Raw genomic sequence first — 10,085 nt, forward strand, 5'->3', positions numbered from 1 at the left:
GCTGTATTTATGTAAAGGCAACGTGTGGTAATTCCAGGGTCAGCAGAGGGTCTGTCTTTGTGTAAACACATAGTGAGGGGCTGTCTTTATCTAGAGGCATGGTATGGTAACTCCCAGATTCTGTACAGGATATGGGCTATCTTTATGTTGAAGCACCATGCAGCAACTCCAGCATCCATAGATGGGCTGTCATTATGTAGAGGCACCATGTGGTAACTCCCAGGGTCTGTAGAGGGGTAGTCTTAATGTAGAGGCACCATGAGGCAATTCTCAAGGTCCATAGAGTTGTAGTCTTTATTTAGAGGCACAGTGAGGCAATTCTCCGGGTCTGTAGAAGGGCTGTCTTTATGTAGAGCAGCATAAGGCAATTCCCAGGGTCTGTAGAGGGACAGTCTTTTTGTTGAGGCAGCAGGAAGCAATTGTCAGAGTTTATGGATGAGCACTATTAATGAAGAGACAGAGTGAAGCAATTCCCAGGGTTCATAGAAGAGCACTCTTTATGTAGAGGTGGCATGAGACAATTGCTAGGATCAGTAGAGGGACAGTCCTTATATAGAGACAGTGTGAAGCAATTGCCAGAGTCTGTAGAAGAGCAGTATTTATGTAGAGACAATGTGAAGCAATTCTCAGGGTCTGTAGAGGGGCAGTATTTATGTAGAGGAAGCGTGAGGCAATTCCCAGGGTCCATAAAGGGGCAGTATTTATGTAGAGGAAGTGTGAGGCAACTCCTAGGGTCTGTAGAGGAGCAGTCTTTATGTAGAGGCAGCATGAGGTAACTCCTAGGGTAATTGCCAGGTTCTCTAGAGGGGGCTGTCATTATGTGGAGGCAGCCTAAGGTAGTCGGGGATGTCTTTATGTAACATCTGAAGAAGTGTGTTTAACACAAAAGCACTCACTGAATAATAAAAAAATTCCTATATTTAGTCTGTTTGCCATGGTGATTGGTCTTTGTTTGTTCCCTGGTTTCTGCTGCATGGGGATTTATCTTTATTACAGCGTTTTCTGAAGTATTTTAAGAAGAGATAAACAACCATCATTATGTTTTTCAAGTGAACAAAGTGACATAAGTAATTTAAAACATAAAAAATGTAAAAAAAAAGAAAAAAAAAAGAGAAGTACAGAATCCTCCACAACTAGCTGAGGTTACAGTACCATAGTGCAGAAGAAAAGATGGGCGTTTAAATGCAGACAGCTTCTTACTCATATTCAATGAGGAATAAACCAGTCTCATGGAAGATTTGTGTAGCATTTTAGGAACGTTAGTTGATCTGTAAAAGATATGATTAAGGTTTCCAGTTATTGATATAGCCTTAGGGCCTTCATGCCATCATTGAGGGTTTGACTGATACCACAAGTTTATAGGGCCTGGGAGTCAAATCTCTTACTGCTTCATCTTTTCCGAAACTCCCGGTTGTGGTCAGGAAGAAATATGAACAGAAAAGAGGCCATTCGCAAAGGAGTGCGAAGAAGTGGAAAACGTCATTCTGATTTCTTATGGTGACTGTATTACTTATGCTACATCTAATAGTTCATAGTTTTAGTACTAGGCTAAATGCCCTTGTGGACCATTTTAAGCCTAGCCAATTACCCCATGTGAGAATCAAACCCAGCACCTTGTGGCTGTAAGGCAAACACCTTAACCATTATGCCAACCTCCCACCCCTAAAGATGTTCCCGCCCGGGGTCGAACCGGGGACCTTTCACGTGTGAGGCGAACGTGATAACCACTACACTACGGAAACTGACATAAATAAACTGCTTCTCCAGGGCTCAAACCCAGGACCCTGCACACTATAGTGACAGCAGTTACCCACTTAGCCATCATATGTTTACAATTTATCTCATGTCAGGTTAGGTGAGGAGCAATTACAGATTTTAAATAAGGATCTAACTTTTGTTCCCAGTGTGGGTTCAAACTTTAGTGAGGTTAAGCTTGACCTACATTTATTTGGCAGGGCATTGCTGTTAAAGCAAATGTTTGGTGACACTGATAATGTAATTGGTAACAACACATTAGGACAACCTAGTGTTTTTATTCCACCATACAATTCAACAGTTGCAACTTTTTGAAGAACTTGTGAGGAAGAAATTTGGATGCATTTATCATCTAAAGAGGGGCATGTTTATCATAATTTAGCAACAAGACAGACAGTTGCTTTGAAGTCACTAATGCAGGATGATAGTATTATAATCAAATCTGCCAATAAAGGGGGGAGCAGTTGTGGTGATGCACCAGCAATTTTACCATGATAAGGTCATGGACTTGCTAAGTGACCATTTGATCTTTAGGAAATTCTCCCCTAGAAGTTACTATTTTGGTAGGTAATGTGAAACGTGAGTTAACTATGCACAAATTGAATGGCCTTATCAATGAGGATGTATATAAATTTGTGTTAATAGATCATCCAGTGGTACCTGTGTTTAAGGCACTACCTAAGATACACAAGGACCCCACTAATCCACCTCTTAGACCCATAGTGTCAGGCAGAGGATGGGTGATGGAGAATACTTCTATTTGGGTAGAACTGATATTAAAGTCAGTGACAGTCTCCACACCCAGGATTTTGAAGGACACTTCCCATTTTCTATCTGCCCTGCATGCTTACACTCTTACCGAGCCCAACATTGGCAACTATCTTTTTGTCACTTTAGAGATAAACAATTTATTCACTGTGATCTCTGAAGAATATGGCTTAGTTGCCATAGAGTCCTTGTTAAGTTGTAATGGATTATTAGATGTACTACCAGGATGGCCGTAGGTGTTCTGCTTTGGGTTATACTGCAGAATAACATCTTTTTATGCTCAGGTTGCCATTATCAACAGGGCATAGCGATGGCGATGCCTTGTGTGAATTCATACGCTAACCTGGTTTTAGCGTACTGGGATAATATCAAGAAACAGCTGACAACCACGTAAATCCACAAAATCAAAAGCTGAAGCAGCAAATGGAAACAGATGTGTGCAACCCTCAAACGAAAGCCAACGCACGAAGTGAGCGAAAATCCACAAAATCGATTAACTTGGTCCATTAAAAGAAGTATTTTCACTCACTTCGTGCGTTGGCTTTCGTTTGAGGGTTGTACGCATCTGTTTCCATTTGCTGCTTCAGCTTTTGATTTACATACTGGGATAATGAGGTGATTTTCAAACATGAACATGCATGGAAGGCACACCTGGGTTACTATATAAGATTTGCGGATGATGTATTTATTTTGCGGAGGGGCACACATGATGAACTACATTTATTTATTGTCCATCTAGAATCTACTACAGATTTTCTAAGATTCAGTATGTCTTGTTCAAATTTGGAGATTGATTATTTGGATGTGAGATTGAAGAGGGGGTTCAATGGTTCCATTCAGACTTATATGTATAGGAAGGATTGCTGGAGGAATAATTAATTAGCTTTTGTTAGCATGCACCCTAGTCATTTATTTAAAAATGTGGTAAAAGGTCAGGCATATAGAGCGTCTAGATTATGTACAGACGAAGGACGATTTAATAAGGAGTCTGATCAGTTGGTTACTAATTTTGTTAATAGAGATTATAGCTAAAAGACCGTTTAGATGGCTGTTGAGGACAGCAAGAGGGAGGGAGCCATGAAAGCGAAACCTTGGTTCTCAGATGTTACATTGGGACAACAGGTCTCCAGGGGTAGGGGCACACAAGCAGATGTGCCACATGTGGTTTTAAGGTATAGTAATAATATAGGGGGGGTGTGCCAGATCATACGCAATAACTGGAAAATTTTGTGAACTGATGTAAAACTTAGAAATGTTATGCAGATGAATCTTTCTTTTAGTTGTAGGCGTAATAACAATTTGAAGGATTTATTATGCAGAGACAAAGGTATGACAATGAAGTCTTCTATAACAATTTCCTATCAACGTATGGGTATCTTTCCATGCAGACATTGTCAGGCTTGTACTTACATTATGAGGCAAATCTTTTTTACACACCCCATTACCAATGTAAAATATTCTTTTATTCACTATGCTGACTGTCAGATTAAGAATGTTATTTATTTAGCTTAGTGCAGGTCATGGTGATCTTTTCATGTAGGAAAGACCAACTGTCAGTTAAAAGACAGGATTTTAAAGCATTTTGCAGCAATACATTTGGGTGATGCTCATAATGCCTTACATCAACATATTAAAAGTAATGAAGGACATGTATTTAATTTTATGGAGTTGCAGGCTGTGAAGTTGAACACTAGGGTGGGTGACATTGTAAATTTGACTGAATATAATGAAGCCAAATGAATTATTGAGCTAAGGAGTGAAAAGGCTCCTGGCTTGGATGGTGTTGTACCTCTCAAACCCACCTTGAAGAGGCGGAGAGTTCAATATTGAGATTCAATTGGTTGCTGCTGTTTTTTAAATACTGATCTTGATGCTCTGTTAATTGTCTGATGAAGGGTTTTACCTGAAAGCACTTACCTGTTTCTGTTGTTTTATTAAAGAAGCCATCATTTTATCTATCAACCTGGTGGTCCGGTGATCTTTTATTTGGATTTCTGTTGTTTAGTAAACTGGACCTTTGGTGAGGAGAACTTCGTGTGCTGTTTTCACTGAGATGTTTTCTTGTATTTTGATTTCTGACATTCGACTGTTTGTGCTGTTTAATGAGGGTTGCAAATCTAGTTTCTTCTAAGAGAAGAACTGCTGTAGTAGAGATACAGACTGAAAGAGCCTTCACTATGCAAACTTATGTGGAAGTGACATTGGGCTACAGTCCGCAGGTGGGATATGATCAAATTAATATGACTTAAGGTAATGTCTATTGTACCTTTTCCAATAGCTTTTGACTTCCCTGCTGTGTTTTCCTCTGAGATAAGCTGGTTTGATGCTATCCATTGCTATGGGTATGAATGGCGCTGCTGGGCACTCTGTCCTGCTGGCAGGTTGGTTTGAACAAAATAAGACTGTATCTTTTGGAGTAAAAAAAATGAATAATCTTATTTCACTTGTAGTGTGGTAGGAGAAGCTTACTATTACTCTTGATAGGTGTAAAAGAGTTGCCTAATATCTACAAATGTCCTTTATTTTGCAAAGTGAACATAGAGATATACGATAACCTTCCAGAACAAATGCTTTTTTGCAGATTTGGCAGCTGCTAATAGTTTTTCTCTACCCTGTAAGTTCAAAACCTTAAATATAATTTATCTCAGTTTGGTCTGATACCTGCTGCATAAAGGTTTGATGAGTTTTTCTGGTTATTAGCTGGGTTGGAAATTTGTTACTCGGTATTGATAATAATGTTGTTTGCAGAAATTATTCAATATTTCTGTGTTCTTTCCCTTTGGCTACGCCAGCAAGCCTGACACTGCTTCTTCTAGACTGATTTTTCTCTGTCATACTAGTGTGGCTTGTAATGATATTTGCTTCTCTTCTCTGGTAAGTGTCTTAATTTGGGATTGCTCTGTACTTACAGACACCACTGATTCCAGGAAAGATGATGACATTGCTGAAAGTGCCTTGCATCTGCTTTATTTAAAAGTCATTATTTTCATGATCACAGCTGTATCTGGAAAGACTTGTGTTATTAGTCTCACCATATATGTACTGCAGGTGCTATCATTTTATAATTTAATCAGACCTAACGGCTGTCATAAGATGACAGTTTGACCATAATCAGATGTTTTTTGGTTATTTTAGATTCTGCAGTAGGCTGTGAATTTCTTTGTTTAAAGTTTTCTTGCCGAAGAAGTTTGCCCTCTGTGTGATGTGAGATATTGCAATGCGCTGTATGATTTTCTCAGTAAACAGATGCATTTAACTATGATTTTCTCAGTAAACAGATGCATTTAACTATGATTTTCTCAGTAAACAGATGCATTTAACTATGATTTTCTCAGTAAACAGATGCATTTAACTATGATTTTCTCAGTAAACATGCATTTAACTATGATTTTCTCAGTAAACAGATGCATTTAACTATGATTTTCTCAGTAAACAGATGCATTTAACTATGATTTTCTCAGTAAACAGATGCATTTAACTATGATTTTCTCAGTAAACAGATGCATTTAACTATGATTTTCTCAGTAAACAGATGCATTTAACTATGATTTTCTCAGTAAACAGATGCATTTAACTATGATTTTCTCAGTAAACAGATGCATTTAACTATGATTTTCTCAGTAAACAGATGCATTTAACTATGATTTTCTCAGTAAACAGATGCATTTAACTATGATTTTCTCAGTAAACAGATGCATTTAACTAGCTGTTAGTGCTTTTACCCGGGTTAAATCAGATCGTTCTTGCTGCATAAAAATATTTGACTAGACTGTGTTGTATAAATCCATGGTGGTGCAGCAGTTAGCATTGTTGCCTCACAGCAAGAGGTTCTCTGGTTCATTTCTTGGCTGGAACACCTTCTGTATGGGGTCTGCATGTTCTCCCTGAGGTCAGATGAGTTTAAAGACATGCAGTAACTGTGTGTGCCATCTGTGAAGGTTAGCACAGGGCTGGCAACTCGACACTGTAAAATGTCCACTGACAATCAATCTGCAGACCGGTGATCCACTGTGGCGACCCCAAATAGGAGAAGCTAAAAGATATTGTTTTGTATAGCATAAATCCTGTCACATGTCTGCTGCCAGGTATTTCCTTGTTGTGTGCAGTTTTCCTGTAGTCATGCATGCTGCACAGTTTGATAATGAATTTATGTTCTCCAGGCTCACTGATATCATGCCCCATAATGCCACATTTATGTATGAAACTGAGACCACTGTTTAACTGTGACAATAAAGTGGGCACTAACCTGTTGTGCTGGTTCCTATCACAGTTGAAGTTGTGAATACATACAAGTAACATACCTGTGGTAATGCTGGTGCATATTTGTGACTACCAACACTATGTGGCACACAAACTGATGCATGCCCGACATAGACATAGCCTTCAGGCACAAGTGCCTTGTGGTGAAGGTCGCCATTGTTGCAATCCTGATATTCCTGCATGTCATAAATGCGTATATGTTTGTCTGCGTAAACCATGCAGTGGTGCAAATCAGTGTCCTACAGGAAGGGCACATGCCACTGCTCATCTGAAATCCCCCCCCCTACAAACAGTCAGGAATCTTCCCCCGCCTAACTCGAATGTACAAGCCACTGCTAAGTACGAGGATTGACACATTTTCTTCACTGAGGGGATGCAAGTATTTTTTTCTGTCTATTTCAGATGCCCTTGTATTGGTAGTCCAGTTCCAGTGGTCAGTCTGTCTTTGGCAATATCCTTTGCCTTGGACCGGACATGCAATAACATTGGCAATCCCGTGACACACCTGCTGTGTTTTGCCAATTTGACTGCTCACTGCATTGATATACTGCAGCAGTCCCTGCCACATCTGTTCACAGAAGGCCCTGTCCTCTTTACCCTTCTCATGGCTTTGCATGCCATGTATGAGTAGGGACTGTAGTAAAACCCCTCTTTCTCCTGGGTGGTGAACTTCTCCAGCTGTTGCCATTCCTTTGGTCACATGTTAGAGCATGTACATCTGTGGATAATACATCTGAATCAGTCTGTCTGTCAGTTCATGTCAGCCAATAATTGTTCTGACACTGTCCCATAGTATTTCAGCTGTGGGCCTATGAGCCATGCTTTCTGTCCCTCAAGCATGGGCCAGTAGCACAGTTTGTGCCTGGCATATTGGAGATTCACTATCCTCTATGTACAACAAACTGTCTGAGTGCATTTAGCACAGTGTGTATAAACAATGCAGTGTCTTGTGGTGACTAAGCTTGCCTGAATTCTCTTTATCCTAACTAGATGAGGCCTTCCCCACAGGTCTACAACCTGTCCTATCAGTTCCCTGTGCCCTTTCAAACGGAGGCTCCAAACAGGGAAACAACCTAACCTGTTAGTTCATTGTGCCCTATCAGGTGGACCACCCCACCAACAGGACTGCAACCTACCTTACCAGTTGCCTGTGCCCTGAAAGGTGGTGCACACACTACAGGATTGCAACTTGACCTGCCATTTCCTTGTGCCCTGCCAAGTGTAAACTCCCAAAAGAACTGCAGCAACCTGTCTTGACAGATGTTCTTTGTGTTTCACTGTTGCAGTCATTACATTTGGGCAATCTGCTTGCAGGTTGCCCTCAGTCGGCCTGATTAACAAAGTCTTGGGTCCTGCGTCGGTTGCTGTCCCTTCTTCCATGACGTCAGGTCGTCAGGGGTATAAAACTTGCAGCTGATGCCATTACATCAGGCTTTCTTGCTGTGCGGTGCCCGAAGCAGAAGCAGTTTGCAAGTGCTGTTCGGCCGACTCCTGAAATTTTCGTTTTTGAGTTTCAGAACCGAAGTCTTCAACTAATAGCTAAGTACGCTGTTGGGGAAACTTTTTCTTGCTCCTTACTGATGTCAATAAAACATAATAATTGCATTACTTGTGGAAAGAAAATACCTAATAAAGATTTTCATTCGTACTGTCTCCTTGCCTAGGCCCTGACCATGACATACCTTGCTGTCAGTTTTGTGCTTTATTTAATCAGCGCACTATCCATCGTTGGTATATTTTTGCCTCTAAATATTTCAATTCTTGGTTAAATTATCCAGAAATGTCGTTGGCTAGTCATCCAACTACTGGGATTCTGAAAAAATGCAACGATAAAGACAGAGACAGGCCACTGAGGTCCAAAACTGCCGACGATGCTTAAGTTAGTCGCCAGTTCATTGGTTCTCAGTGAGGTGCTTTCGCAGCCCCTGTTACCCGCTACTTTTGATTCACAGGCCTCTACTGAGACCCATTCGGAGTCCGGTATGCCGTGAGAAACTTCAACTATGGAACCCGTGGATGTCTCTACCTTGGATGGGTCTGGAGCCGCTGTGCAGGCACCGGCTTCTGAGGGTGTATTCAGTCCTATGGACTTGCATATTAAATCGATGCCTCCTTCATTACTAAGGCCTAAATCTCGATCCATGTCTAAAAAAACGATGCCCAGGCCACATGCTCAGGCCCCTATGCCTATAAAACAAATGATAAAAATGGCTGAAGATCTAATAACTCTAATCAGGGGTAGCCAACCCCCCCCCCTTTAAGAGGCCTAGGGCTGAGCTTGACTATTGAATCTTTTGATCAGGATTCTGCTTTTTCTGACTCTTCTGATTACCTGGATTTGGCCTTACCTACTTATGAGGATTCTGATGCAGAGGACTCTATTCCCTCTGCTTCCCCTCCTGAGGATTTTTCTTTTGGGGAAACCTTACATACTCTAAGGGAGCATTTCCACTGGGAAAGCCAGGAATTTTCTGATTCAAAAAAGAGGCTTAGGGATTTCTTTCTCCTACCTCAGCATAGGCCTTTGGCTATTCCTCCTGTACTAGACATTGTTGATGATGCATTTTTGGAATCCAGTTTGGCCCCTGATTCCCTGCCTCCTGCTCCCAGTAAACCTGACAGATACTACAGGGTCCCTGAGTCCCACAAGTTCTTTTTCAAAAATCCTATTGCAGATACAGAGACTATTTCACAGGGGCCCAAGGGAATTAAGGCTTCTACTACTAAAAATCCTACCCCTTCTGATAGAGACTCCAGGGCGCTGGACAGATGGGGTAAAAAGGTTTACACTTCAGCAACCTTGGCCATTTGAGCTTTAAACTGCCAATTTCATATGTTAAAATATCAGCAACATGTTATTGGACTGCTTAAACAGAAAATGATGTTGATTCCTGACTGTGTGGAAAATAAAGACTTACAGGATTTAATGCATTCTGCTGAACAAGTTGGAAAACATACTTTGCAATGTGATTTTGATTCTTCAGAGGCCTCTTCCAGGGCTGCTGTTACTGGGTCTGTGCTTAGAAGGCATGCTTGGCTTAAGGAGCAATCTTTGCCTGATCATGTTAAAGCAAAATTGTTGGATGCTCCTTTAAATTAGGACCGCCTGTTTGGCAACAAGGCTGAAGAAGTTCTTAAAAAGATGGAAGATAAAACTACATCTATGCAAACTGTTAAAGATTTTTTTACAAGTTCAGCCTTCTAGATTTAGTAGGCACTAGCCCTCTAAGAATTGGTCCTTTCCAGCCCTTCCAGGTCTTCTCAAGCCAAACCCATACACAGCAAACCCCCCCCGTTTCAGT

General features: G+C 40.9%; 1 non-coding gene across 1 annotated transcript; it reads right to left on the reverse strand.

Moving 5' to 3' along the window:
- Positions 1 to 1,669: 1,669 nt before the first annotated feature.
- TRNAV-CAC lies at positions 1,670 to 1,742 on the reverse strand. Its single transcript has one exon. It is a non-coding gene; the product is annotated as a tRNA-Val (tRNA).
- Positions 1,743 to 10,085: the final 8,343 nt, after the last annotated feature.

Source organism: Protopterus annectens, chromosome 8.part0 (genome assembly GCF_019279795.1).
Source record: "Protopterus annectens isolate FY-2018-M chromosome 8.part0, PAN1.0, whole genome shotgun sequence".
In the NCBI taxonomy this organism is placed as follows: domain Eukaryota; kingdom Metazoa; phylum Chordata; order Ceratodontiformes; family Protopteridae; genus Protopterus; species Protopterus annectens.